At 48.8% G+C, this 23,245-nt stretch overlaps 1 long non-coding RNA gene across 1 annotated transcript in view; it reads left to right on the top strand.

Moving 5' to 3' along the window:
- Positions 1–21,477, top strand: part of LOC309521195 — a 100,881-nt gene extending 79,404 nt beyond the window's left edge. The window contains exon 3 of the long non-coding RNA XR_014214550.1: positions 21,431–21,477. This is a non-coding gene — a long non-coding RNA (uncharacterized lncRNA). The remainder of the gene's footprint in view (positions 1–21,430) is intronic.
- The last annotated feature ends 1,768 nt before the right edge of the window (positions 21,478–23,245 follow it).

Consider the following 23,245-nt stretch of genomic DNA (forward strand, 5'->3'; position numbering starts at 1 on the left):
CATCTTTCATATACAACAGGGAGCCCAATAACCTACAGGTGGAGAATAGGCCATCCTTGGCCCCATTTCACAGAAGAGGTGTGGTGGACGGGGTGGGGTGGGGGAAAAGAGATGTGATGAGAGAGAAATGGGGTGCAAGAAAGAGGGGAAATGGGTGGTCAAGATGGAGATAGAAAAGGGGTGGAAGATAAAAAGTGTGTGGCCTCATCCATCTTTGGCTTTGGACCAACCAGTTGTCAGTAGATGGATCCCAAAAGATTTCCATTGCAAAATGGAAAGAAAGATTACTTACCCCTGCCATAACCCCTATGCCAAACACAGCACAAAAAGACACACACAAACACCTCATACCTTCCTCCCTTATCAAGCAATTCTCCATCCCGCTGACTCCTCAAATTTATCCAAGGTGGATTTCTTGAGGATCCCACCTGTGCTGTTTGAAATCATGCAGTAGGGGGCGCCCCAGAGCAGGCCTCTCCTGCCTATATAGCCACAGTCAGTGATGTGGCCCATGTAAATTCTGATCAGCTTTATTTAAGAAGAACATTTAAAGGCACGCTCTGTCAGTGAAAGCTCTCCCCTCCTCCTCCTCCTCCCCACCCTCCCCAATTCATTTACCAGTCTCCACAGTGGCTGTTCCCTCATCAGCAGCACGTCTAGGCTCTAATGGATGAACTGTACCCAGCTCAGAAAGCCCCAAACACTACTTATAGCCATGAAATTAATTGCTTGCCTCCTGGCTGCCTATATGTTGTTATATGAATGTTTTTATTCTCAGAGTCCCCCCGAAGGCCTGTATAAGTATTCCGCTCATAAATACAATTATAGTCTAGCTCTTGTTAGAAGGAGCCATATATTATGGGATGCCCGTAGTCTCATCGCTGCACTCCCAGAGTCATAGCATGCTTCCATAAATCAAAGGTAGGGGGGAACAAGGTCACCTCTAAGATAAACCCAATTTGTGGGGTGGGGAGGAAAGAGGGGGGGTTAATGGAAATGATCGTTTGGCTCCTCAAGGAAGCCATTTTTGGTTTGGTGCCAATGGAACACAGGAAGCAACAGCGAGGTCAGTTCTCCATCTAACTCAGTATAGTCTACACTGACTGGCAGGAGTTTCTCTGGGGTTTCAGAAGAGGCCATTCCCAGCCTTACTGCATGCAAGACAGATGCTCTGTCACTGAATTATGGCCCCACACTTCTGCTAGAAACCTGCCTTATACAGAGTCAGTTCATCTAACTCAGGGGTCAGCAAACTTTTTCAGGAGGGGGCCGGTCCACTGTCCCTCAGACCTTGTGGGGGGCCGGACTCACCATCTCCCAAAAGCACCCCCCAAAGGACACCCACCCACCCATCAACACTCACACCGACAAAGCCAACAACACCTCGTCTTTGGCAGCATGGTCGTCGTCCTCTGTCTTGACGAGGGGTCCACGGAGCGCAGAGCAGACCACTTCCTCCCACTCAGCTCTTTGCCATATGCGGCCACCTCAGAGGGAAGGAAGGGGCATTGCCCAGAGGCATCCATGGCTTCAGATTGGCTGCAGGACCTTCCTGCAGCCAATCCAAAGCTGTGCCAGTGTTGCCACCCACCCAGAGGCGTCCACGGCTTCAGATTGGAGGCAGGAAGCTCCTACAGCCAATCTGAAGCCGTGCCAGCTTCCCAGAAGTCAGTCCCTGCGTGGTGAGGCCTCTGCGCTGTGCCAGTTTAGCACAGGGACTGACCGAGCGGGCAGCAGGGTCTGCAGGCCGGATTTACGAGCCCGGTGGGCTGCATCCAGCCCGCGGCCCATAGTTTGCCGACCCCTGATCTAACTCAATATTATCTGCACTCACTGGCAACAGCTCTCCATGATTTCAGGCAGGGCCCTTTCCTAAGGGCTCCAGGTTGGGGAACAGAACATTCAGCGGGGAATATGGGAAGCTGTCTTATATGGAGGCAAACCACTGGTCCATCAAGCCCAGTATTGTCTGCACTGATTGGCAGTGGTGTGCATTTTTGCCAGTTTCTACAAACAGGCAAATGTTGGGACCCGGGTGGCACTGTGGGTTAAACCACAGAGCCTAGGACTTGCCGATCAGAAGGTCAGCGGTTCGAATCCCCGTGACAGGGCAACCTCCCGTTGCTCAGTCCCTGCTCCTGCAGTTCGAAAGCATGTCAAAGTGCAAGTAGATAAATAGGTACCACTCCGGCGGGAAGGTAAACGGCGTTTCCGTGTGCTGCTTGGGTTCGCCAGAAGCGGCTTAGTCATGCTGGCCACATGACCTGGAAGCTGTACGCCGGCTCCCTTGGCCAATGAAGCGAGATGAGCGCCGCAACCCCAGTGTCGGTCACAACTGGACCTAATGGTCAGGGGTCCTTTACCTTTACAAACAGACAAAATAATAGATGGGGGAGGTAGCCCCCGACAGCTCCAAAAATATGCCTGCCCAGGAACAGATTCTCCCCACCACCATCTTTGCATTCAGTCCATGGGCCTTGCAGTTTCTCCAGAATCACTCAATTGATTTATAACCCAATAATCCACCCCCTTTGTTAGCCCAGCCATACAGCCATTCATCATTCTCTGTGCAACAATAGTGGATTGTTACTTTTCACCCCACCCCACCCCTGTCAAATCCATTAGTACATGAGTTGAAAGGATTATGGGATGGGCAGGGCTGGATTTAGATGAAGAGAGGCCCTAGGCTACTCTACTTCTGAGGCCCCCTCCCCATTCCCCACCCTCACAACTAGAAGAAAATGGAAGAGTGTTATAATCAAATTTTAGTGAAGCCAAGGATGATGGCGGGTATTTAAAATTCTGCAGTTCACAATTTCTCCTCTAAAGGACATAAGATATTATTGTTAAATAACATGGTGATTTTTAAAAATGCATAAAATTAACACTGAAAAACTTTTGCAATAACTGAACTTTGTAAACCTTTTGTGGAATAAGCATTATTTTTTAGGAAAATGATGTTGTAATGTTATTGTTAAAAAAACTAAAAGCCTGGCCAGGGCGAAGGCCTCTTATATACCTGCTGGGATTGACAAGGCACCTGAACCTCACCTGAATCTCATAACCCTCCTGACAGGTGGTTTGGTCTGCAGCTACAGTGTGGAAATAAAGGAGGAGATTGCCCAACAGATACCAGGCACTCTACTATTCAAATTAGGCCCCAGTGTTTTTGTTACAATCCCCTTCTCAATTAAGTAATCAATTTTAATCTAGAATTTAAATTTTCAAAACTTCCTTATTTGTTCATTCGAGCAAGTAAACTACTTCTCTCACTTCATTACAAACAGTATTTCTACCTGCAACACACTTGAGCAAACCTGATCCTCTTCCTTTCACAGATATTTTGTTTCCATTTGCAACTGTAGCTGCCTCTGATTAGTTATCATTTAAATGATGGGTGTAAATTCTTCAATTCAGCGTCACCAAAGAGTTGAAAAGAAACAGCCACAAGCATCAGAGCAACTTCCTGGGCAATTGCACAGTTCCATTCCCATCCACATTCCATTGACAGGCCTTTCTCAAGCTCTTTTGAACTACAACTCCCATCAGCCCCAGCCACCAGGGCCAATAATCGGGGTAAATGGGAGTTTCAGTCCATCAACATCTTCAGGACAAGAAGTTCTCAATTCCTCAGCTGATTTGTTGCTGGGATTCTTGCAAACAATGCAGAGCTTAGTGGACCTGGATCTGTTCTGATCCAGATCAGGAGGAGACATAACTCCATGATGGGGCATCTGAATGTCTGCTGCCGCAAACCCTGAACAGCCACTGGCAGTCGGTGTAGATGTTGCAGGATGAACTCAGCATACAGCAGCTTCCGTTCACATTTTTTTGTGATTCTACCTAATCAGTCAATATACCTAATGAATCAATATATGAATGGAAACAGCCATCCTTCAAAATTCAGAATTCTCCAAAATTTGCAATGCAGTTCTCCAAAATGTATGTGGTTATGGGTTTGGGGGTCAGTCTGGATGGCATCCAGCGATCCCTTCCAAACCTATGATCCTGTGTGAGAGATGTTAAAAGCTTTGAGAGGGAACCTGCAGAAGCAGTCCACTTACTTTGTAAGATAATGGCCTCAGCTGGTTAGTTAAGTGCTGTCATTTAAATACCCAAAAAGGTTGCCCTGTTGCCATAGAGACAAATGGATGGGCCTTTAGCCACCTGAGCTGGCTGGATGCCACCTCTTCCTGGGAAGGCGAATAATAAGCTGAGGAGTTAGTTTTGGTGTGAGAGTTTTGGCTGAAGTTTCAAGGTTTGTCTTGCCCTATAGTAGGGGTCTGCAACCCGCGGCTCCGGAGCCGCATGTGGCTCTTTTACACCTTTGCCGCGGCTCCGGGGCGGATACTAGCGAGGAGAGGAGGTGCATTGTGCGCCCCAACACTCCCCACTGTGGCGGGCGCTGTACTGGCTGTGACGTCGCATGGGGACGGTGCGTGCGTTAGTCACACACTGTCCCGGCGTCACCTTCCCAGTTTTGCGGCTCCCAGGTTTTTTTTCTTTGGAAACGGGTCCAAGTGGCTCTTTTTGTCTTAAAGGTTGCAGACCCCTGTATAGTAAAGGTAAAGGGACCCCTGACGATTAGGTCCAGTCATGGCCGACTCTGGGGTTGCGGCACTCATCTCGCTTTATTGGCCAAAGGAGCCAGCATACAGCTTCCGGGTCATGTGGCCAGCATGACTAAGCCACTTCTGGCAAACCAGAGCAGTGCACGGAAACACCGTTTACCTTCCCGCCAGAGCGGTACCTATTTATCTACTTGCATTTTGACGTGCTTTCGAACTGCTAGGTTGGCAGGAGCAGGGACCTAGCAACGGGAGCTCACCCCGTCGCAGGGATTCAAACCACCAGCCTTCTGATCAGCAAGTCCTAGGGTCTGTGGTTTAACCCACAGCACCACCCGCGTCCCTTGTCTTGCTCTATGCTGGACCCCAAATTATGGCTTGGGGATTTCCCTGAAAACCTAATGAGGAGGCAAGGTCTGTTGTGGTGTAAATGCTTTGAGCACCTCTAGGCTCAGGTTGTATATATGTGTGAATAAAACCGGACATCCTAAAGACACCACTGTCTCCACTAACTTTCAGCAGGAAACTGATCCCTGGGCAAGCACAGGAACTTCTGGGATCTCTTGCCCCATGGAGATTGAAGTGCATGCAACAGAGAGATCCAGTGTGGTGTAGTGGTTAGAGATTCAGACTAAGACTTGGAAGACCAGGGTTCAAATCCCCAGTTGGCCATGAAGCTCATTGGGTGTGACCTTGGGCCAGTCCCTGCCTCCCAGCCTAACCCACCTTGAAGGGTTGTTGTGAGGATGAAATAAGGATAGGAGGACCCAATGTACAGCACCTTGAGCTCCTTGGTGGAAATAGTGGGATAGAAAAGCAATAAAACAACAACAACAATCTATTTGGGCATACCAAAATGTATTACCGTATTTTTTCCTCTGTAAGACTCACTTTTTCCCTCCTAAAAAGTAAGGGGAAATGTGTGTGCGTCTTATGGAGCGAATGCAGGCTGCACAGCTATCGCAGAAGCCAGAACAGCAAGAGGGATTGCTGCTTTCACTGCACAGCAATCCCTCTTGCTGTTCTGGCTTCTGAGATTCAGAATATTTTTTTTCTTGTTTTCCTCCTCCAAAAACTAGGTGCGTCCTGTGGTCTGGTGTGTCTTATAGAGCGAAAAATACAGTAAATTGTGGGGAATGGCTTGCAAGAATGTGCATATGAGGCCAAATTGCCTACAAAAAAATGTGTATACAGTGGTACCTCAGGTTAAGTACTTAATTCGTTCCAGAGGTCCGTAAACCTGAAACTGTTCTTAACCTGAAGCACCACTTTAGCTAATGGGGCCTCCCGCTGCTGCCGCTGCTGACGGAGCATGATTTCTGTTCTCATCTTGAAACAAAGTTCTTAACCTGAAGCACTCTTTCTGGGTTAACGGAGTCTGAAACCTGAAGCATATGTAACCTGAAGCGTATGTAACCCGAAGTACCACTGTATAAGGAGAAATGTCCACTAAACTGCAGGTGAATTTTCATGAGCCAGAAGAGAGTCCAGAACCAGCTCCTTGTGCAAAGGGGACAGAGGCATTGCTGGGTTCTGGAGGTCACCTTCCATCTTGGGTGGAGCAGTTGCTTCAGAAGGTCTCCCTGGATGGGGGATTCCTAATCTCAGCTTTTCCATATCCTGGATGAGAGCAAGGAATCTTACTCCTGGGCCACAACACTGGGTTATTTTCGGCTCATTTGGATGTTCCCTATTGGAGGGGGGGCCGCCCACAGAGCCCAGTTGTTGATAAAGGACAAGCTTATCAGTCACAACTGATAAGTCATCTGATCTGTTATCGTTTTTTTATTCGGGCGCCCACATCATTCTGCCGTGTGGGTGCCAAACAGCTTTGCCAGGCAACTTCAGAGAGAGAGGAGCGTCTGCATTTGCATATGCTTAGTTCCCTGTCCTTGATGTCTTTTGTTTGTTACCTTCATCTCTTCTGATGTATCAGGACGTTGTTCTGTCTCCCGACGTGCTTCATGTCGGGGATGGAAGCTTGTTGCTGTCTCTGCTCTGCATGCTGAAATGATTGTCCAGACAAACAGAATGGGAGAAGCTATTTGGTTGGGAATGCTCTAGGAATTCAAGCGGTACAAAACCCATGTGGGATCAGCCCAACTCAGCCTTATACTGAGTGTAGCCCTTAGTCCATCTAGCTCAGCCTTGTCTACACTGACTGGCAGAAGCTGTCCAGGGTTTCAGACAGGGGTCTATCCTAAGCCCAGACCATCCAAGTGTCCCTATTTTCCAGGAACAGTCCCGGATTTACAGAAGTCATCCTGGTTTCTGATGTGATACCAGAATGTCCCACTTTTCCTTGGGACTTCCCTATTTCCATCATGGAAATGTTGGAGGGTATGGTAAGGTAAAGGTAAAGGGACCCCTGACCATTAGGTCCAGTCGAAGCCGACTATGGGGTTGTGGCGCTCATCTTGCATTATTGGCCAAGGGATCCGGCGTACAGCTTCCGGGTCATGTGGCCAGCAGGACTAAGCTGCTTCTGGTGAAATGCCGTTTACCTTCCCGCCGGAGTGGTACCTATTTATCTACTTGCACTTTGACATGCTTTTGAACTGCTAGGTAGGCAGGAGCAGGGACCAAGCAACGGGAGGTCAACCCATTGCGGGGATTCGAACCGCCGACCTTCTGATCGGCAATTCCGAGGCTCTGTGGTTTAACCCACAGCGCCACCCACATCTCAGTGGGGTATGGTCCCAGAGGGTATGGTAGGACATCCCTATTTTCATTGGAGGGTATGGAGTTATGCGACCCCCAAGCCAAGAAGATAAATGACTATACAACTTTGAGAAGACATCTGAAGGCAGCCCTGTATAGGGACGTTTTTAATGTTTAATGTTTTATTATGTTTTTATATACGTTGGAAGCCATCCAGAGTGGCTGGGGCAACCCAGTCAGATGCGAGGTGTATCTTCTTCTTCTTCTTCTTCTTCTTCTTCTTCTTCTTCTTCTTCTTATCAGCAGCACCATCCTTATGGAATTGGGCGTCCCCATTTTCATCAGAGAAATGTTGGAGGGTATGTAAGCCTTCCTTGCAGAGGCCGGGGACTGAATCTTCTGCATGCAAATCAGATGCTCTACCTTTGAGATCTGCCTATTGAACTTGGGGTTATCTGAGTCAGATCTAGCTCAGAGACACCTATGTTGACTGGCAGCAGCTCTCCTGCATTTCAGACAAGGGACATTCCCAGCCGTACCTGGAGATGCTGAGAATTGAACCTAAGTACTTCTGCATGCAAGGCTCTTCAGCTGAGCTACAGCCCTTCACCTAAAAATAAATTAATATTCTAGTCTCTGTGTGTGAGTGTGTTTAATAGAGTTGAGTTAAATAGGAAGCTGCCTTATAATATCCATCCAGCTCAGTGCTTTTTATGCTGACAAACTATGGCTGTTCAGGATTTCATAGAATCATAGAAATGTAGAGTCGGAAGGGACCCTGAGGATTATCTAGTCCAACCCCCTGCAATGCAGAAATATGAAACTGCCCCATACAGAGATCGAACCTGCAACCTTGGCGTTATCAGCACCGCACTCTAACCAACTGAGCTATCCACTATTGCAAAAGTTATTTGGTGTTGGGGAGTCTTTTCCCAGCCCTGCTTGGAGCTGCCCTGCTTTGAACTCAAGACCTACATGCAGAGCAGATGCTCTACCATGGAGCTACAGTCTCTTCTCTCAAAACCCTGACCATACACCAAATCAGGATTCCTCATCTTCCGTGGGTCTATTTCTGTGTAAGTTGTTTGCAGCAAAAGAGCTACTGCAACCCCAGAAAGGCATTATGTCTTAAGGGGAAGGAAGAAAGGGAGAGTGGGAGATGGATCACAGGAAAACTTTTGTGGAACAAAACCCATTTTTTTCCACCAGCATGGGCTCTCTAAACTAGACCTAGGGTGCTCAGGATGTTCTGGACTCATCCAGCAGCTTCAGCAATTAGGTCTATCCCACCTATAGAGCTCCGAATTGGACAAACAGCATCATGGCTGCCAGTCGCTTCAATGGGCACAAGCTCTTTTAATTAGCAGCAGCTCCTCACTGATAATTACTTTTGGGAACTGCTCCAGGCGACCACAGCAGCGCAGTCCTTGGAGAGTGAATCGTGCCTCCTCCTCCTTCTCATTTGCAGCCATGCTAAGCAACAGCACTCTGGCTGATCATAACACATCCTCACTGGAATAACTCCACCCAGAAAATAATGTGTCCTTTCCCTCTTCTCCAGTCCTAAGATCCGGTGCATTTTCCCATTCAGAGACAGAGTCCTATCAACCGTGCTCCCAGTTTTCTTGTATTACATGCAGGGCCAAATTTAGGTTTGATGAGGCCCTAAGCTACTGAAGGTAATGGGGCTCTTTATAAGTCCAGCTGTCCTTTGTCAACAACAAATTGTCACTGTTTTTTGTGTTGAATATATGCTATATGGTAATTTATGGACCTAATAGGTATCTAAAGCCCTTTGTACATGTTGCCATGCAACCAGTCCATGCAGAATGTAGGCCCCTATATATAAAGGTATAGGGACCACTGAACGTTAGGTCCAGTTGCAAATGACTCTGGGGTTGCAGCGCTCATCTCGCTTTATTGGCCAAGGGAGCCGGCGTACAGCTTCCAGGTCATGTGGCCAGCATGACTAAGCCACTTCTGGCAAACCAGAGCAGCGCACGGAAAAGCTGTTTACCTTCCCGCCGGAGCGGTACCTATTTATCTACTTGAACTTTGATGTGCTTTCGAACTGCTAGGTTGGCAGGAGCAGGGACCGAGCAACAGGAGCTCATCCCATTGCGGAAACTCAAACCGCCGACCCTCTGATCAGCAAGCCCTAGACCAGTCCATGCAGAATGTAGACACCCTATATATAGAAATGAGCAAACCAGTGATATTTTAGGGAGCAGGTTGGCAGGCAAGGCGTTCATTACTTACATCATAGGAGCCTACGCAACACAAAACACTCTTGCTATATGTAGGTTTTATGTTATTTGTTTTTTGTTTTATATTTTAGAAATGTATATCCAGTTTTTTTTCCTTACATTTTTTTGGGGGGGGCCCAAGTGAGTGGGGCCCTAAGCTATAGCTTGTGTAGCTTATACGTAAATCTGGCACTGATTACATGACTTCAGCAGCCAATTATCCCTGGTGGGAGAACCATAGCTCAATGCTAGAGCACAGCTGTATGAAAATAAAAGGTCCCAGGTTTCAAAATCTATCAGCCTCATCGTAGCCAAAAGGATATCAGGGTTAGGAATGAACAAATCCATCCCTTTCAGTTTTTCCTTGTGGTTTCCCCGCGTCTTAATATCAACTCCACATTTCTGCGTTATATTGTTTTTCTTTAAAAAGTCAGCAGATGAAATGTTTCTGGACGAGTAGAGACCCTTTTTGGACTATCTGAGGAAATGTTATAGTCAGATGAAATTGCAGGCAGGACAGGACTGGAAATTTAAGCAAAGGAATGGGAATGATAAATGAATGTAATGCAGGATACGCGTTACAGAAATAAGCATTAGAGTTTAAGGCAGAAGATAAAGGATTTGAACAAAAACATCATGGAAGTAAGGTTGGGGGCTCAAAACGTTAAGGGGATATTGTATTGAAACGGAATTAAATTTGTTAAATTGTATGAAAATCAATAAAAAAAATATTATGGGGAAGTCGGGGGGGTATTCATTTTCCTACATATTCCTCCTTATGTGCAGAAGACATAGATGGAGAAGGTTGTCAGTGTTTACCAGCCACGATGCTTGGCTTTGCCTCCACTGTAGGGATACTTCTGAATACCAGTTGCTGGAAACCAGAGGGGGGGAGACTGCTTCTGTGCTCAGGTCCCACTTGAGAGCTTCCCATTGGGACATCTGGTTGGCCACTGTGAGAACAGGATGCTGGAATACATGGACCATGAAGTTGCATCATCCTCTTTTAAAGCCATCCAAGTTGGCCACCACTACTGCCTTCCATGCGAGCAAGTTCCCTATTTAGCTCTGCACTGCATCTCCCAACATTCAGCTTCTTTGGATGCCAATGAGTTCTAGTGTTTTAGGTGAAAACTGTGCACAATGGTATAGATGTCTACTCTTACTAGCCTTTTCTCTAAGCTGAAATTTGCTATGGCTGATTGGAGTTGTGCTACCGATTAATTGGACAGTACAGTGGTACCTCAGGTGACAGACGCTTCAGGTTACAGACTCCGCTAACTCAGAAATAGTACCTCAGGTTAAGAAGTTTGCATCAGGGTGAGAACAGAAATTGTGTGGTGGCGGTGCGGCGGCAGCGGGAGGCCCCATTAGCTAAAGTGGTGCTTCAGGTTAAGAACCGTTGAAGGTTAAGAATAGACCTCCAGGACGAATTAAGTTCTTAACCTGAGGTACCACTGTACCCAATTGGGGAAAGCCGGTCAAGAATCTCGTGTTGCCAGTCAGCCGTACAGTGGTACCTCAGGTTAAGTACTTAATTCATTCTGGAGGTCCGTACTTAACCTGAAACTGTTCTTAACCTGAAGCACCACTTTAGCTAATGTGGCCTTCTGCTGCCGCCACACCGCCGGAGCACAATTTCTGTTCTCATCCTGAGGCAAAGTTCTTATCCTGAAGCAAACTTCTTAACTTGAAGCACTATTTCTGGGTTAGCGGAGTCTGTAACCTGAAGTGTATGTAACCTGAAACGTATGTAACCTGAGGTACCACTGTACAGAGAAAACTCAGATGTTTCCCAGTCCTTAGGAAAACATCCAGAGATGGCAAAAGCTGGTCTGCGGCTATTGGATCCCTGCTGAGACTTCAACCATTGGGAAGCCTGCGAGTTGGGCAGGAACACCTCCCGCATATCGAATGCATATTAGCTGAATGTGCAAATAGAAAGCCTAATAAATAGAGCAAGATCGGCTTGCACAGGTGATGAGGGATGGCATACAGAACACAAATAATCACCTTGGAATGGAATGTCTAATCAGTTCAGAGACCCGAAGGGAGCGGAGGACGTATGGGTCCCAGCCGAGGTGCTTACTTTATGGTGGAACACAGATGGAAAGTGACAGTCAGTTACTTTCAAAATAGCCCTCTACAAAATTTCTGGAGAATCACAGAACAAGTTAATTTGGAGGGCACCCCAAGGGTTGTCTAGTCCAACCCCCTGCAATGCTGGAATCAAAGCTAAAGAATCCCTGGCGGATGCAATAGGGATAAAGGTAAAGGTAAAGGGACCCCTGACTATTGGTTCCAGTCATGACCGACTCTGGGGTTGCGCTGCTCATCTCGCTTTATTGGCCGAGGGAGCCGGCGTACAGCTTCCGGGTCATGTGGCCAGCATGACTAAGCCGCTTCTGGCGAACCCGAGCAGCGCACGGAAACACCGTTTACCTTCCCGCCAGAGTGGTACCTATTTATCTAATCGCACTCTGACGTGCTTTCAAACTGCTAGGTTGGCAGGAGCAGGGACTGAGCAATGGGGGCTCACCCCGTCGCAGGGTTTCAAACCGCCGACCTTCTGATCGGCAAGTCCTAGGCTCAGTGGTTTAACCCACAGCACCACCCCTGTCCGGCAATAGGGATAGTGCTTCTCTAAAGCATGTTTTTTTATTATTGTCCCATGTTGAAAGATTTTTGGCAGAAGGTAACTGAGAACATCAACAGAACTGTACGGAACAACCTTACATTTACAGAGCAAAATGTCCTCTTGAATTATATACCCAGCACATGGAACATTACAAAAGGACAATATGAGTGGACTCTCTGTGCCCTTACCACAGCACAAAGACTTGATACTGGTGAATTGGAAAAATATAAATGTGACTCCCTTCTACGATTGGATTGAAGATCTATACTAACTCGCAACATATGAACAACTTGCATATAAACGCAGACTTGTCAGGGACAAATTCCATGATATTTGGAATCCATTCTTACAAATACAGTGGTACCTTGGGTTACAGACCCTTCAGGTTACTTTTATCTTCAGAACTATGCCCCTCTGCAAACCACTGTTTCAAATCTATACTGCTCCTGGGCAGCTTCAGGATCCTGGTCAGAAGCAGGGGGAGGGGGAGGCTCCCACCATTGCTCATCAGCCTGGTCTCTGACAAGTGGGGACAAATATGCCACACCCCAAATCTCCTGGGAAGAAGACTCAAAATGGTTCTGCTCTAGGGAAGAGTTAGGAAAGGGCCACCGGGCTAATCAGGATGGAGAGGCTTCCTCTGGCCCCAAACATTGCAACGCCCTCTCTCCCTATGCATTATGGCCTATTGCTAGTTGCCTGTTTGAGGGCTTAGTAGGAATTGGAGGTGGGGGAGCTCACAGTTGGCCTTGGGACTCCTCTTTTCACCTCATTGCTGATACAGTGGTACCTCTGGATGCGAACGGGATCCGTTCCAGAGCCCCGTTCACATCCTGAAGAGAACGCAACCCGCATCTGCGTGGGTCGTGATTCGCCGCTTCTGCACATGCGCATGACGTCATTTTGAGCGTCTGCGCATGCATGAGCAGTGAAACCCGGAAGTAACATGTTCCATTAAAATGCTCAACCTGGAGGAACTTTAACCCGAGGTATGACTGTAGCCCTCTTCTTGGAATGGTGCTTTTGATTGCTTTAACAGGCTTTCACTCCAAGCAGCAAAGACAAGTTAAGATCTAGTGGGGTAAATATCAAGAAGGCATTATTGGGTGAAAGGCGCTCTTTGTCATCCTACGCTGCCTTGGCCTTGGGTCCTTTAGGGTGCGCTTTAGCACTGGCAGGCAAACTGGGGTCAGGCTGCAGGCCAACCTAGCAGGGCCACTGCATGCTTGTCACGTTCACACCCCTAAGGTTTACTCAATTTTCATGCCCAGCAGTAGGGAGGGAGCTGATCCCTCCCACCTTAATAAATTTCTCTGTCTAGACTGCATCTGGCTAATTATGTTTATTTGGTTGTCTGCAGATCCTCCGTGTTTTTATGTTTAAAAAATAATAATAACCTTTTCCACCACAGTTATGGTTTCTTGAGTCTTCTTGAAAGGTGGGCTGGCAATTGGCAGCCTCACTTGATGTTTCCATCCCCTTCTGCTTCTCTAGGGGTCTCCCTGCTGCTTGGGAAATAGCTGTAACCTCAATCAGCGAGTCTGTGTGGTGCTCCTGGAAGAGTGGCTCAGGGTCAGACCTTCTGTGCATACTAGCTGAGGAGAGGAAGGAGAGAAAAATCATGACGAAGCAAAAAGTATCCTGAATCCCACGGGGTCTCTAGACAGGCTCATTAGCAACACAGAGTCATTGCCTCCCACCATCCTTCTCTGTGTTTCCAGGTCATAGTTGCCACATTGCTCTTTTTCACTTGTGCAAATTAAAACCCTTTTGAACATGAGCCCTCCATGCTACTGGGGTTTCTAGCTGAGAGGGAAATGACAGGATGGTGGAGCGACAGCAGAGGACTCTGCCGCATGACTGCTGGCATTTCCAGCTAAGCCGAGGGCGGAGGGCTTGCAATCCTCCTGAATGCAGGAAAGAATATCCAAGCTGGCTCTGCATGGAGAAATGGCCAGGATATGGGAGAAAACAGCTCAAGATTAAAACATGCCCATGAATCATCCGAGACCTTGCACTGCAGGAAGTGGAGCTTTTAAGGCTCTTTTTGTTTTGAAATGTTGTTTCACAGTTCAGATAGCTCTGCCGTGCATTGCAAATGGTAACTCACATGCCTCCTGGACCATGCCCCATTCTTGGGGTCTGGCCAATCCTCTCGTACCCTAGACTGTGCTGGAGACTCACTCAGGTCAAGTGATTTGGCTGTTCTGGGTTGTATGAGGAGAGAGCTGAGCTGATCTCTGTCCATGAGGTGACCCTGGAGATCCCATATTGAAGACACAGAGCATAGAAAGCTGCCAGTTGCTGAGTTGGGCCATTGGTCCGTCTGGTTCAATGTTGTCCACACTGACTAGCAGTGGCTCTTCAGGGTTTCAGGCAGAGAGACTTTCCTGGTATAAGAAATAAATTATTATTATTATTATTATTATTATTATTATTATTATGTGGAGACGCCATCAGAATTTGATCTCAGGTTCTGAAATATACTCAGAGTCGCAAAGTGATTTCATGCTCTTTATTCAGCTCATAGTGGTGAGGAGGAATGAATGAAAGTCCCCTCACAGTATCTGCTTTATATACATTATTTACACAATGGGTTGCACATGATTGGCTAATTCCGGAATTCTACTGTAAGCCAATCAGGTTGTGGATTCACTTCAATCTGGAGCAGGATTGGGTGGTTCCTGCCAACCAATCATACTGCTGCATTGTTCTAGGACCAATCAGACTGCTGCATTCTGAATCCTATTGTTCTAGGACTAATCAGACTGCTGCAATTTGGATCCTATTGTTCTCAGTACATAACACCCCTCCCCTCTAAGTTCCAGTCCTGCCCGGGAGGTCGCATTCATAGTCCTCAAGGTATGCCGGCGGCCTACGTGTGCGTTGCGGCCTGGGGTGTTCCCTGGTCCGGGCTCCAGGTTCTGGCTCGTGTTCCAAGGATGCTGGCTGTGATGGGGTTGTTTGGTCTGGCGCAACAGGCTCGCTCAGTCGTGGTTCTGGTTCTGGTGTCCTTTCGGCCTCACGGGTCCTCTCTGTATTTACTGATTCTGCCTCTCCTGCTGGCCCCTCCTGCTCTATGGGCCTCACTGCCCCGCTGTTCCCTTGGGACTCCTCTGACCTGTCCTCCTCCTGGGTTTCTCCCGGGAATCGTCGCCGTATCTGGTCGCAGTGGCGGCGCCAGCATTGCCCCCCATCCGTTAGCACCTCGTACGACACTGGGCCAGTGACCCTGGTGACCGTGGCGGGTACCCATGCTGGGCCTGCCCCAAAATTCTTTGCATACACTGGGTCCTGGGCTTCGAAGGTCCGGGGGTTCCTGCCTTCCCCCACCACTACCTCATCCTGAGCTCTATCGGGGTGAAGGCGGTCCAATCTGATTGCAAGGCGCCGACCCATTAGTAGTTCAGCGGGGCTCCGGCCAGTCGTTGAGCTGGGGGTGCTGTGCTGTGCTAGCAGGAATGTGGCAAGGCGGTACTCCCAGTCCCCTTGCGTCATGCGGCGAAGGGTGTCCTTGGTGGTCCGCACCATGCGTTCTGCTTGGCCATTGGTGGCAGGGTGGAATGGCGCCGAACGGATGTGGCGGATGGCGTTCTGTGCTGTGAAGGTTTGGAATTCTCCTGACGTAAATGCAGTCCCGTTGTCTGAGACGAGAGTGTCAGGGAGCCCGTGGGTTGCAAACAGCCTGCGTAGTACCCGGATGGCTGCGGACGTGGAAGTGGACGGTACCAGTGCGACTTCCAGCCATTTGGTGTAGGAGTCCACCACTATGAAGAATGTTTTCCCCTGAAAGGGGCCAGCGAAATCCACATGCAGGCGTGACCATGGTGCTCGGGCGGACTCCCAGGTCTGGACTGGGGCCCTTGGGGGATCTGGGCGGGATTCTTGGCAGGCCTGGCAGTGTTTGACCCAGGCCTCTATCTCTCCGTCGATCCCTGGCCACCACACATAACTCCTGGCAAGGGCCTTCATTCTTACTACCCCTGGGTGTGTCTCATGTAGGGCTGTGAGGACCCTTCTGCGGAGGGGCTGGGGAACAACGACTCTGCTTCCCCATAACAGGCACCCCTTGTGGGCCGACAGTTCATGTTTGCGGGTTGTGTAGCCGGCGAATTCTGGCCCGGGGCTGCTGCTGGGCCATCCCCTCCACACCCAGTCCAGGACCCGGGAGATGACCCTATCCTTCTTGGAATGGTGTGCAACTTCTTGTGCCTGAATGGGGCGGTCGGGAAGCAGCTCCAGGCTCATAACCTCTTGTGCAGGTGCTGGGTCAGGGCCTGTTTCCGGTAGTGGTAGCCTGCTGAGGGCGTCCGCATGGCCCATCGCCTTCCCAGGTCGGTGAATCAGTGCATACTGGTAGCTGGCAAGGAAAATTGACCACCTGAGGACGCGAGGAGACAGCACTTGGGGGGTCTGCTTTTCGGGGGCAAACAAGCCAAGCAACGGCTTGTGGTCAGTCACCACGGTGAAGGGCCGCCCGTACAAGAAATCATGGAATTTTTTTACTCCCTTCACGATTGCCAGACCCTCCTTGTCAATTTGCGAGTAGTTCCGCTCGGTTGCGTTGAGTGTCTGGGAAAAGTACGCCACCGGCACCTCTCTTCCATCCGGGAGTTGGTGCCCCAGGACAGCGCCAATGCCATAGGGTGAGGCGTCGCATGCTAGCACCACCGGCAGCCTCTCGTCGAAGTGTGCCAAGACAGAGTTTGAGACAAGCAAGTCCTTGACTGCCTGGAATGCGGCCTCCTGGCGCTGGCCCCACACCCAAGGGGCCCGCTTGTCTAGGAGTCTGTGTAGGGGCTCCGCTACCGCCGCCTTGTGGGGAAGGAAGGAATGGTAAAAGTTCAATAGTCCTAAGAAGGCCTGAAGTTCAGTCTTGCTCTTGGGCGCTGGGGCATCACAAATAGCCCGTACCTTGTCCCCAGTCGGGTGGACCCCTTCTGCGTCCACCATAAATCCCAGAAAGTCCACCTGAGGCACTCCTAGTAGACATTTTTCCCGCTTCACCTTGAGACCCGCCGTCTGGAAACGGTGTAGAACAGTGCGGAGGCGGTCCTCAAACTCCTCTGGTGTGGGCCCAGCAATCAACACATCATCGAAGAAGGGGGTGACACCAGGAATCCCTTTAAGGAGAGAGTCCATTAGATTCTGGAATATGCCTGGTGCCACGCTGACCCCGAATTGCAGCCGCTTTACCCTGAACGCTCCTCTGTGCGTCACAATCGTCTGTGCCTCTGCTGTGGCCTCATCTACTGGCAGCTGTTGATATGCTTGGGCCAAGTCCAGCTTGCCAAAAATTTTTGACCCAGCCAGGGTGGCAAGGACATGGCTGACCACTGGCACTGGGTATGCGTGGGCCGTGAGGGCCTTGTTTATGGTACATTTGTAGTCTGCGCAGATGCGGACCGAACCATTAGGCTTGACGGGTGTAACGATTGGAGTTTCCCAGGGGGCATTAGGCACCGGCTCCAGCACTCCTTGCTCCACGAGTCGGTCCAATTCCTCGTCTATACGGGGTTTCAAGGCGAACGGGACCCGGCGGGCCTTGAGCCTGACCGGTCGTACTGCGGGGTCAAGCTGTAGCGCAATGGGGGGCCCCGTATACTGTCCCAATTTCCCATCGAAAACGCCTGGAAATTCCTTGCATATGGCGTCCACGTCCACTTGTAAGCTAGTGTGGTTCACCCCGGTGACAGCTAGCCCCAGTGGTCCAAACCATGCCAATCCCAGTAAGCTAATGTAGGGGCCCTTGACCACAAGCAAGTCCAGTTGCCGCGTCCGCCCTCGGTATTGCACCCTGAAGGTCCCCACCCCCATTGTGGGGACCTTACGTTTCTGGAAGTCCCGTAGGGTGAATGGGGCCGGCCTGAGTTTGGGACCCCCAGTAGGACACAGTCCCCTTAAGGTCTTTGCCGAGATTATGGATAGAGTTGAACCCGTGTCAAGCTCCATGCGGCATGGGGCCCCCTCTATCTGTACCTCTACACAAATTTTCTCTACGTTGGGGTGGGGCAACTGGTATACCTGGCAGTCCGTGAGCTCCGTCGAGTTGCCTTGGTGCGTTGGGCCCCGGGACCTGGGGCTCTTGGGTTGGTCATCTGATGCCTGGTGTCGGGTGGGCCGAGCCCGACACACCCGGGCGATGTGTCCCGATTTTCTGCACTGCCTGCACTCTGCGTTGCGGAAACGGCAGGTCCTCCTCTCGTGACTCTCCCCGCAGCTTGCGCAGTTTCCTCCTTCTCGCCGAGGCAGCTGTGGTCTGTGCGCTGCTTGAGTGCGCTGCTGTACTCGGTGCACCTCCTCCCTGTCGGATCCTGAGTCGTCAGTGAGGTCTTCGTGGTGGACCCTCGGTTGGGATGGCAGGCTCGGCCGTGCCTCTTGCGTCGACCTCTCGGCAGCTTCCGTTGCCAGGGCCTCCTCCAGAGCGACCTGGAACGTTAGGTCCTTCTTAGTGTAGAGGCGTCGTTGCAGCTTCTCATCCTTCAGGCCACCGACGAGGCGGTCACGAAGCATGTTCTCCAGCTCTGAGAAGTTGCAGAACCGGGCGGCTTGGCGGAGAGAGGTCACAAACCCAGTTATGGTTTCCCCAGGGGCTTGTCGCTTTGCGTAGAAGGCATTTCGACGAGCCACCACTGAGGGCTGCGGCGAAAAGTGCCCCTTCAGCTGTTCCATTATTGTTTTGTATGGAACAGTAGCAACATCTTCAGGCGCAAGGAGAGCCCGGGCGATTTCAAACGTCTCCTCTCCGCAGACGCTGAAGAATATCGCCCTCTTCTTGGCGTCTTCTTCGTCGGTGACCCCTTTGGCTTCTAGGAGGAAGGTGAAACGGGAGGCGTATGCTTCCCAGTCTCCAGATGCTGGGTTGAATGGCGAGAAGCTGCTGTTGGCTGCCATTCTGAGTTCCTTGTGTCCCGGAGCTGAAGCCTGGATACACGGTGCGAGGCAGCGGTGCGGCAGGTGGCGGTGCTGCGGTGCTGTGTGTGGCAGTCAGCTCAGCGGGATCCCACCTTCGTCGCCAGTGAAATATACTCAGAGTCGCAAAGTGATTTCATGCTCTTTATTCAGCTCATAGTGGTGAGGAGGAATGAATGAAAGTCCCCTCACAGTATCTGCTTTATATACATTATTTACACAATGGGTTGCACATGATTGGCTAATTCCGGAATTCTACTGTAAGCCAATCAGGTTGTGGATTCACTTCAATCTGGAGCAGGATTGGGTGGTTCCTGCCAACCAATCATACTGCTGCATTGTTCTAGGACCAATCAGACTGCTGCATTCTGAATCCTATTGTTCTAGGACTAATCAGACTGCTGCAATTTGGATCCTATTGTTCTCAGTACATAACAGGTTCCATTTGCATGTAAAACAGATTCAGTACCACTGAACTATGGTAGAGAGAATAGGTTGGCTAATTGGTATGTTAAATATTGGTTTACTTACAAACCCTCCAAAGATCAGAAAAGTTGCACGGGCAGTAAAACTTAGCTTAGTTACAAAGTGGTGAAAGTTCCTAGGAACTCAAGAGAGAGCATCATGCGTTTGAGCTGAAGCAACCACCTCAAACCTCTTCACATGCTGAGCTTCTCAGACAGACAGGGAGGTGGGGAGGGGGGCACAATAGTCTTGATCACTTATTTCCTCCCAATGTAAGGGAATAATAATACTGTAATAATAATAATAATAATAATAATAATAATAATAATAATAATAATAATAATAATAATAATTTATTATTTGTACCCCACCCATCTGGTTGTTTAATCCAACAAAGATTAAAAATACATTAAAATGTCACACATTAAAAACTTCCTGGCAGGACAGCTTACTCTATGGTATTAACCCCTTTCATGCATTAATTTCTTTATGCTGTGAACCATCATTTATGCTTTGAACCACCCTGAGATGTACAGATGAAGGGTAGTATACAAAGTTAATAAATAATTAAGTAATGATGATAATGATGATAATAATTAGACTTAAACATGTTGGGTATAGGAGGCTGGCGATCCCACAAAACCCACAAGCAGGACAAAGTACAACAGCATTCTCTCCTCCTGCGGTTTCCAGCAAGTGGTACTCATAAGCATCACTGCCTCTGACCATGGAGACAGAGCATAGCCATTGTGGTTAGTATCCATTGAGAGCCTTTTCCTCCATGAACTTATCCAATCCCTCTTTCAAAGCCATCCAAGACAGTGGCCATCACTTCCTTCTCGCAGGGGTGAGTTTCACAATTTAATGTTGTGCTGCACAAATAACATACATATATACATACATACATACTGTCAGGGAACTGCCATCAGAAGGACAGGAGGTGGAAGGGCTCACAGAGGTTGGGAGAGACTCAGCAGCTGAAGAGGGAACCAGCAGGGGGAGAGGAGGAGCTCCGAGGGAAAGTGAGCAGGAGGGATGGCTCAGAGACACTTCCAGCGAAAACAGTGGGGAGGTTTCAGGACCTCCTGTAGGGACACCCACTCCTCGCCGGAAACTGTCACACAGAGAGTCCAGAAGGCGCGTTTCCGTTAAGGAGCTTTTATGTTGGAAGAGATTCCGAAAGCAACCACTGTCGGAATCTGCCAGCGACTGACGGAGCCATGTTTAAGGGGCTCCGTTACAGACAGAGGTTTGCGGACTTAACCAAACTCTGAGGGACTTGGATTTTACGCACAAGCAGCTCATCATCCCATCACACATACATACATACATACATACATACATACATACATTTTATTTGTATGCCACCTTTCCATAGTTCAAACCATACTCTAGATGGCTCACAACATGAAAAAAATACATAATTACAAACATAACAAAAGTAGTCATAAACAATAAATAGAACATTAAAAACACACAACAAAATTGAACCATTTCCACATAAATCATAATAAGATCTAAAACAAAGATACAAAAAAAATATAACTAACAGCAACAACCTCAGCCGAAATAATACCCCAGCCCAAGAGTCTGTTCAGCAGGCTCAGCTTTTGTAGCTGGAGTCAGTCAGGGCCCTGCTCTCCCAGGACAAGTAGAAAAAGGCCTGTCAGGTTCTAATACAGTGGTACCTCGGGTTACATACGCTTCAGGTTACATACGCTTCAGGTTACAGACTCTGCTAACCCAGAAATAGTGCTTCAGCTTAAGAACTTTGCTTCAGGATGAGAACAGAAATCATGCTCTGGCGGTGTGGTGGCAGCAGGACGCCCCATTAGCTTCAGGTTAAGAACAGTTTCAGGTTAAGAACGGACCTCCAGAACGAATTAAATACTTAACCCGAGGTACTACTGTACTGCTTTGTTTTTGCTTTATGTCCCTAGGTATAAAAGTTGGAGAAACAATGCCTGATGAACTCTGATTGAAGTGGAATGTTTGGAGGCTTGCGTAAATGCACCAGTGGTACAAAGAAGTGATAACTATTGTGTAAGTGCAAGTGGGTCCCTCCAACAAAATGTTGCAGTGTATCCATTTGTTGTCTGAACCTGTGGCTGAGGGGAGATGAAAACACAAATGCTAGCATCAAAAAAAGTAGTCTTTTCCTTGACTGGAGTCCAACCTTAATATAAAGTGCAGCTGGTCTGCATGCAAGTTAATAGAACACAAACCTTCTGTTCTGCAAGGTGGTCTGAAGCAGCAGCTCAGGTACCACTGAACTGGAAATGGCATCAGGGCTGCTTCTGTAGCCAGCGCTGCCATTGCAGCTCCTCAATGGGCCATCTCACAGGTAGTAGTGAACGAGGAACAATGGGACAAAGAGAGTGATAATGGGTCCCGAGAACTGTTCTCGGTGGCAGGAATGTCTTTGGTTTATCCTCATTAGCTACCTAGGGACATTAGCCCATATTGACCTAGTACAAGAGTGGGGAAATGTTAGTCATAGGCCAACCTGCTGGGAGCTGCATGCTTCACACACAAATACCTCCTAAGAGGTATGGAGAATTTTTGACTGGTAATATGAATCAACTTCAATGCGGGTGGCACTGTGGGCTAAACCACAGAGCCTAGGACTTGCCGATCAGAAGGTCGGCGGTTCAAATCCCCATGACGGGGTGAGCTCCCGTTGCTTGGTCCCTGCTCCTGCCAACCTAGCAGTTCGAAAGCACGTCAAAGTGCAAGTAGATAAATAGGTACCGCTCCAGTGGGAAGGTAAACGGCGTTTCCGTGTGCTGCTCTGGTTCCCTAGAAGCAGCTTAGTCATGTTGGCCACATGACCCAGAAGCTGTACGCCGGCTCTCTCGGCCAATAATGCGAGATGAGCGCCGCAACCCCAGAGTCGTCCGTGACTGGACCTAATGGTCAGAGGCCCCTTTACCTTTTTTATGAATCAACTTCAGCCACCACCTCTGTCCCGTAGCCTGCCTCTTCGGACCATCGCTGCTGGTATTTCTTTTATCTTTCCTGGTTATATACTGAGAGTACTGAGCTACATATACAAATATACTGACCCAGTGTAAAGTAGCCTCCTATGTTCCAGAGGAGACTGCTTCAATTTAACAGCTTTACTAACAGCAGCAGTTTTCATTCCCTGCAGTGAAACTGCACTGTGCCTGGAGTGCATTCAACCCACCACTGCTCCCTCGAAAATTAAATACAAAAACACACACAGCTCTAATATATATATATAAAAGCTAGTTAATGGGACTACCCAGAGAGAATTCTGGGTATGCGATTGTACCAAAGTTGACCCTTCTGTCCTTGAAATGTAGGACTTGTTCTTAAGCATGAGCAGGAGATCGTGGAAGACTAGACCTTGCAGAAGGACCTTTGTAGCCAGATGGCTCATTGATGGAACTCCTGGGCTTCAAAAGTCCTACTTTGTTGCTGTCAGAGATCAGATTGGCTGCATTTTCTAAGGCACGGGAAGCCTGCATCTTCAAGACGTTATTTAAAATTCAGTCCATCTCAAATATCCCTAACGATGCTCCCCACAATATATCTTAATTTGATGTCAGTCATAAAAGTTCAGCTTTTTAGCATTGGTGGCGGCAGGCCAAGGGCCCCCCTCCCAATATGCAGATGAATCCCCCCCCTCCATGTCATTTCATATCCTTTGGCTGTTAAGGTGTCACTTTTGCCATATAGTTAATAAATTGGGCCTTTTTACGGCTCCGAGGTTGATAAGCATGCACCTAATT

The sequence above is a fragment of the Podarcis vaucheri genome (assembly GCF_965113315.1).
Source record: "Podarcis vaucheri genome assembly, chromosome: 16".
NCBI classification, from domain to species: Eukaryota; Metazoa; Chordata; class Lepidosauria; order Squamata; family Lacertidae; genus Podarcis; species Podarcis vaucheri.